Source organism: Strix aluco, chromosome 1, assembly GCF_031877795.1.
Source record: "Strix aluco isolate bStrAlu1 chromosome 1, bStrAlu1.hap1, whole genome shotgun sequence".
Classification (NCBI taxonomy): Eukaryota; Metazoa; Chordata; class Aves; order Strigiformes; family Strigidae; genus Strix; species Strix aluco.
In genome coordinates this window covers 58,262,023-58,269,105 of record NC_133931.1, presented here as the reverse complement: position 1 = coordinate 58,269,105, position 7,083 = coordinate 58,262,023, and positions in this window count along the sequence as shown.

Below are 7,083 nucleotides of genomic sequence, written 5' to 3'. Positions count from 1 at the left end.
TGAAAAACATGAGATGGAGTTGAAGAGAGGAATTTGCAAGTTGTTGTCAAGAAAATTAAGACCTCTAAATTCTACCTATTTATATTAGTGGAGAATTTGGTTTGGAGTTTGCAAATAAGACAGAAAATTTGTAAAGCATTTAAAAAAATGAGGAGCTAATGAAAGGAAGGGAATAACATTTTCTTGTTTCTGAAGATGAACTGGTATTGCACAATTTATCTGGTAGAGAGAACTTCACTGCAGACTTCACTGGTCAACATACCCTTTTTTACCCCCCTGCAATCACATGCAATCACTTTGGAGGTTGAAATTTCAGTATTTTCTAAATAATAGGTGAAATTTAAATAATACGATAAGAGAAGAACGCAAAGTTGATTGTTCCTGATTGTTCCAGTGCTGTAATTAGAGAGGTATTAACATTTTTCGTGCTGGAGGCAAAAGAGTTATATATAAGAATAAAACAAACAAAGCCCCCCACATAATATTCATGCACTTATTTGGATTGCTAAGAAGAAATATTTTTTTATCTTCTTTCAGCATTATTAGAGACATTTATACTTTGAAACTTCAGTTATTGCTTCATTCAAATAGCTGGAGAGACAGTGCCTAAGAAACATTATTAGTTCATGGCAGTGTCTCTGAATGGTTGATTTTGTTAGCTGCTTTTTGGAAATGTCTTTTACTGTAAACCGTTGATTATATTTATAAAAAATTGTGTCTTTTTTTTCAGAAGAATTGTTTTCAGACAGTGATTCTGCTGTCAAAACCCCATTCTTTTGCAATTTTTAGTAATGTAATGATTTTTTTCAAGACTCAGAGTATGTTACAACTAGTGAATTCATATTTTTCTCAAATTTTTTCTTAAATTTAGTTTACTTCTTCAGCCAGTAGTATCAGTGTAGTTGGAGCAGGCAAAATTGTCAGATTCACAAATAATTGGCATCAATCTTTATCATTTGAATAATATATAAGTATTTAAATGTGGCACAAATGCATGGTCCTGTGTGACCTAAAAAGTTTATTTTCTTTGACAACAAAAATTGTACGCTTAATTTCAAGACTAGATTTTTTTTTTCTTACATTTTAGTTTGGTCAGTAAGCAAAAAATCCCCTTATCTTTTTAAATACATACCCACTTACACAATTATTTATTAATTTAAACACAATCTACCCCTGTCCTCAGTCTCTAGATTCAATGCAGGTAGGTCAGTTTACATTTATTTAGAAACTGGGTCCAAAATCTTTACTTACTTTAAAAAAAGTCCAGGAAATATGTGAGGGATTGTGATGCCAGATTGTTAATTTACCTTTGTGTCTGATTTCAGTCAATATCCAGTAATGAGATATATACGTTTATCCCATGTAGACATTTGTATCAGGTGGTTTTTGTCAGTGGAAAGACTGACACAGAACCAAGGCTCAATAGCGGAAATCCTTCATAGTGAAACACCAAAATTACCAAAGGGATGAGGGGACAAGATAGACCCTTTCTTAAGGCAAGAAGTCATTAAGTAGACAATCAAATAGAGTGGATGACATCTGGTCTAACGAAGAGGCATTTGCATCTTCTGGGAAATGAAACAATGTTTATTTCAATTCTTTTAAATGGCCCAACCATCTCCTGGATTAAAAGTAAAATAAAATTTGTTGAATAGAATCAAATCTCTCTGGACCTCTTCAGGAAGATTTCAAATGCTGTAAAAGAAATTGGCTATAAAAGCTAACGTGCTACATCAAAAGAGGGATTCTCCCATGATGTAACATGAGCATAAGATATCTAGGACCACAGAAGTCTTGACATCTAGGGCAGTATGGTAAATCAGACGGAAATAATGTGAATATTATGTGTAGTTTAAATGTTTTTCTTCCTCACTTAGGTCTAATATAAACCTCTGTTACTCTGCTGCCTGATTTTAATCTCATTAATAAATACTTCAATTTCTTTTTATCTTTATCTAGATGAAATTAATAATGAATTCTAAATCACTGCTTAGCAAGACGTTCCGCTTTGAATGGTGCAACAAATCTAGAAAGCAAGGCACTGAGCGCTGCAGCTGCCTGCTGCATTCCTAGAGCACGCAGAGAGCAGTAAAGTCAGGCACAGTAGGACGATCCCAGCTGCAGGGCAGCAGTGGGCAGCCACCACCGCCGCGGTCAGGAGGGCATAAGCATCGTCACCACTGATGGTAACCAGAACACTGTGTGCTGTGTAATAAGATAACGGGAAACATGCTCGAACTCATGGAAACCCCAGGAAATTTGCAGCTTCCAGTTATTGAGCCATGAATTAGGATTCAACTATTAGCTAACCTCAGTGACTTCCTCTTGCAGCTGGAGCTGAACAGTAAAGGAAAACATTCAGTTCATGGTGACGGTGTGCATGAGGTGGAAAGGACAGCTGTATTTTAACTTTACTGTTTGCTTGATCACATGCAGAGGAAGGCCATACTGAATTATGACAATCTCGATACGTATGTTTTAACATTTGGGTTCAGTGTTATCTCTAGATTAGATTGAATTGAACCACAGCATAGGAGAAGAAAGAAAAGTATCTATAATAAGGTTAGTTTTTCACATTTGACACAGTAGGCCGATTTTGTTCTCAAATTGACTGTATAAAGCTGCATAACTTAATTTACTTCTGCTGAAAGTTCAGTGTAACTGTGTTAGCATTGGTAGAGATATTCCCATTCAAAATTACTATAACTGACACTGCCTTGGATTTAAAGAAAATACACTTAGTACTTTCCTTTTTCCCTTTTGACTACCTTCTTCAAGTAAAAGATCCTCTTGCCTTTAGAGGGAGATTTTAAAAGATACAAAGGCCTGCCCAAAAGACAGTAAATCATGAACTGTATGCATTAAGGATGTTTATATCGGCATAGCATAGAGGGTGAGGAAGCCTGTCTTATAAGCTGCCTCTATAATATGCTTCAGTCCTGTCTGCGCTAGAAGCTGATCTGTTACAGACAACCATGGATTATCATGCTAACAGCAAACAACTTACAGCATAGTTAAAGGTTCCATTCCTGATAACCATTTAAAAATATTATTGTTGAGAGGGAAGACCTGCCTGACCCTGCGAAATTCATACACTCTTCTGTACCATGCTTTCCTTAAGTTAGAAACTGGATTCCCCAAAATTCATAATATTCCATGGGGAGTAAAATAATATCTATTGAGATTCCTGGGTTAAGGCACTGTAGAAATACAAAGTGGTATTATTGAGCAATTAGATTCAGGGAAAAAATCTAGTAAACCCAGTCATTAAGTAGGTTGCTTAGCTTTGAGAATCTAAAACTTATCGATTAGAAAGAGTTTGAAAATGTCAGGCATGCTGCCAGCAAGTAGTCTTATATATGTAACATACTGTGTCATACAAACTGGAAATCTAAAGGTGCATGTTTCAGAGGAAAGCAATCATAATCACAGCAATGTGTGAAAGATACAGGCTGAAATCCTGTTCAGGAAAAAGAACACCAGCAATTATTGCTGTGAAGGGTAAGTCAAATTAAGAGCATCACTGACCAGGCATGACTGGTGGATCGTGGAAAGAAATTGGTAGCAAAATTAGATTTCATGGGCAAAAATGAGGGTTAATAAAGTCCCCAAGTCTTTATGTGAGTAAACTGAGAGTAAAACTCCTACACGCATTTAAAGAAAGCAGAAGAATTAACCTTTCTTTATATGTCACCCTGCTTTGTTGCTGCTGCAGAGCTCCTGTTATTAGAGGTTCCTTACAACATGTCCTTACAGGTTGCAGGTTCCTTACAACCTGTTATTATTTGTTTAGCTAGCAAATCAATAGAATGTCCCAAACCAAGATGAAAACTTACTGTTTACCTAAGAAAGACTGTTAGCAAGATGCAAGAAAAAGATAAGCTCCAACTCCATAAAATCACATTTTACCACACAATGTAAAATGGAGTACAGGAAGACAAAGTAAGCAAAATAATAATTGATTAGCCCAAGAAATGTCATTCAAGCAAAACAGGTACCCAGTCATGATCAAGTATAGCTTTGGCAGCACCTAAAAGATGAATTAAGGGGAAACAGAAGTGATGTTATATAGGCAAGAAGCTTATGGATGAAAAACTACTCTCAGTCATATGAATATGCAAAGAAATGGAAGGGAAAATACAAATGACAGACTGACAAGCAACATAACTGACAGCTCGGAAGGGAATACTAATGGCTTCATAACAGATGAATATGAAGGTTGATCTCAGATCGCACAACTACATCAGAGCTATCTTTAAACTAGAGATCTCTGGCTGGGAAACAGAAACAGAGCTTGTAGGAGTAAAAATGGAAAATAGCTGGCCCTGAGAGTTTTCACAGTAAGAACAGACAGAAAAGTCTAAACTTAGCAGTGGTGGCTTTCCTCTGTCTGGTTTGGTGTGTATGGAAAGAAACAGCAGAAGTAGAAGACAATGTATAAATTGCTTATGAAGTTGACAGTTAAACCATTTTTGCAGACTACAATTATGATTGAATATCAAATGCAGTATTAAAGTTGTTGCTTACAGAATGGCTATTTATGCTTGTTTATAAGCTAAGGAAGCCTTTAATGCCTTTACTGGTGGGTGGTAACATGCACCTTTCACTGCCTTAAAAGAAGATTTCACCGCACCACCAGGTACCATAGTAATATTTTTTAATTTGAACAGTGGGGTCAGACAGGGTTTGGTGAACTCTGTTTGAAGAAAGATCTTACCCCACTAATTCTTCTTCTCCCCAGATGAACTGCCCTTCCCAAGGCCTGGAGCCTGCCCTTCTGCATGTCAAAAGCTGCAGCACAGCACTGAATTATCCCACCTGTCCGTCTCCTGATGTGTACATCTCCTTCAGCGAATACCCTCCTGCCTTCTAGAGTCACAGAATGGTTTGGGTTGGAAGGGACGTTAAAGATCACCTAGTTCCAACCCCCCTGCCATGGGCAGGGACACCTTCCCCTAGACCAGGCTGCTCAAAGCCCCGTCCAACCTGGCCTTGAACTCCAGGGAGGAGCCTGTAGCCCCTCAGGGACCCCCAACATGAGGCAACTCTCATTTCATTCAGCAAGCAGCTCATGAGGGGGAAGAGCAATGCTGCTGAGGGAAGGAGCAAATCTTACAGCTTTTCCTTTTTGGCCTCTCACCCTTGGGATGGAGACACTCTCCAGATAGCAATCCTCCTGCTCTGAGGAGGTGGAGGCAGCAGCACAGCTGCGGTGGGACACAGAAAGCAGGGATGGGCCACATTACATGAGGTGGTTTCTCACAGGGTACTGTTTGGGGCCAGATACACTTTGTGATGCCATCCATCCCAAATGTGACTTTATTTCATTTACCACAGGTATATATTTAGATTATTTTTTCCTTTATTTGGAGTTCTTCTCACATTTTTGAAGTGAATATACAACTTGATGTGATCTGCTTAATAGATTGGAAAATTTTAAGTGGTTGGTTACTGGAGCTGTCTCAAGGCTTCTCCACGTACAGGAAAATTTGAATTTTGCAGCAGTATTAGTCTGTATAAAAAAGAACATGGGGGTTGTGGAAGGTGGAGGTGCATGAAGAAGAGCGTGGAGGAAAGAGAAGAGGAAGGTGTGGGGAGATCTACTGTGGAGACAGGCTGAGAAGACTCAGTGGGGTTTCGGCTGACTAGGAGTAGAATTAAGAGGCCCTCTTCATCTGTCACTGGATCCCAGCCCTCCCCACTCTGGATTCAGGGGGTTGTGCCTCCCCTTGCCCACACTGCCTACCTCTCAAGCAGCAAACAAATCATCATTTACATCTCCTGCACTGCTGCCAGAGCCCAGCTGCTCCCGTGCAGGGAAGGGCAGAGATAGGACTGAGTCAGAAGGGTCAGGTTTGCTACTGCTGCTGGTGCATGCTCACTCTGAGAGTGAGTGTAAAACACATGTAAGTACAGTATAACACATATATATACAGTATAAAAGTATAAATTACTCAGGCTGAGAGAGTTTGCTGACAGGAGGTAGAAATCAGTTGTTCACATAGCACAAACAGCTCAAACGTGTGGTCTTCCTCTCCAGAGGAGAAAGGCCTTGGCAGAGGAAAGAGCAGAGCTTGGCTGCTCTTTATTGGGACCCATTTCACCACCCTGAACATCTGCATCCACAGGCAACCTGCCTACATTGCCTATACCTGCAGCTGGGCCTGCTGTTCTCTATTCACTATAAGAAAGACTCTTAAAGTTAAAATGGAAACTTCAGCATTGCCTATCAGTAGAAATAAATGTCTTTAAGAATTTTTTTTTTCATTTGTAAAAAGAAGAATAAATGCTTATATTAGGGCATAATATCTGAAAATTTTTCTAGTAAAAATCTGAATTTGTAGTGCAGCAGAGGTGGTACAACACAGTTTGAAAGATGATGACAACACGATGTTATCATTGCAGCTATGGAAGTAACTTGCTCATTACTCTTGTTACCTGACCAATTCTTTTGTTGTTGGTAAGTGTAACAAACATGCTTCATTAAAATGCTATTTAGCTATAATAGGCTAAAGACCTTTTGAAATTAATGTTTTAGGAAAACCACATATTCCCCAAATCCAACAGGATTACCCATTTTTAAAAAATTATTTAAGCAGCTATACAAGGACATTAATATATTTCTGCATCTACAAGGGCAGCAGTTTAACAAACACAGGGCCCATCCTTAAAACAGCCTTATACTTCTGACTTCCAGCAAAAGAATAATCCTTGAGGCCATTTTCATGTATCTAAAAGTAAGTGCTTAAGGAATCACGATCTATTACATGCTCCAGGGCTAACAGGAACCCCAGCTAGGGCAAGTGGCTGTACTTAGGGACAACTTCAGACTCAAGGAATACTGTCGAGAGGGTAATGTGAAAGGGCATAGCCAAGGTTTTCAAACTGTTAGAAAACACTTGCATTTCTTCTCATGTAGAATAGACCCTCTCTGTCTCTCACATTTCAAATTTCCACATGGCATATGGGTAGACTGTGTAATAGATTTGGAATCACCTATTTATGAATGCCATATGTTAAATATATAGCTTTTAGATTATTGTGAGACATAACGAGATGGAGATAATTTAACTAAGGAACAGT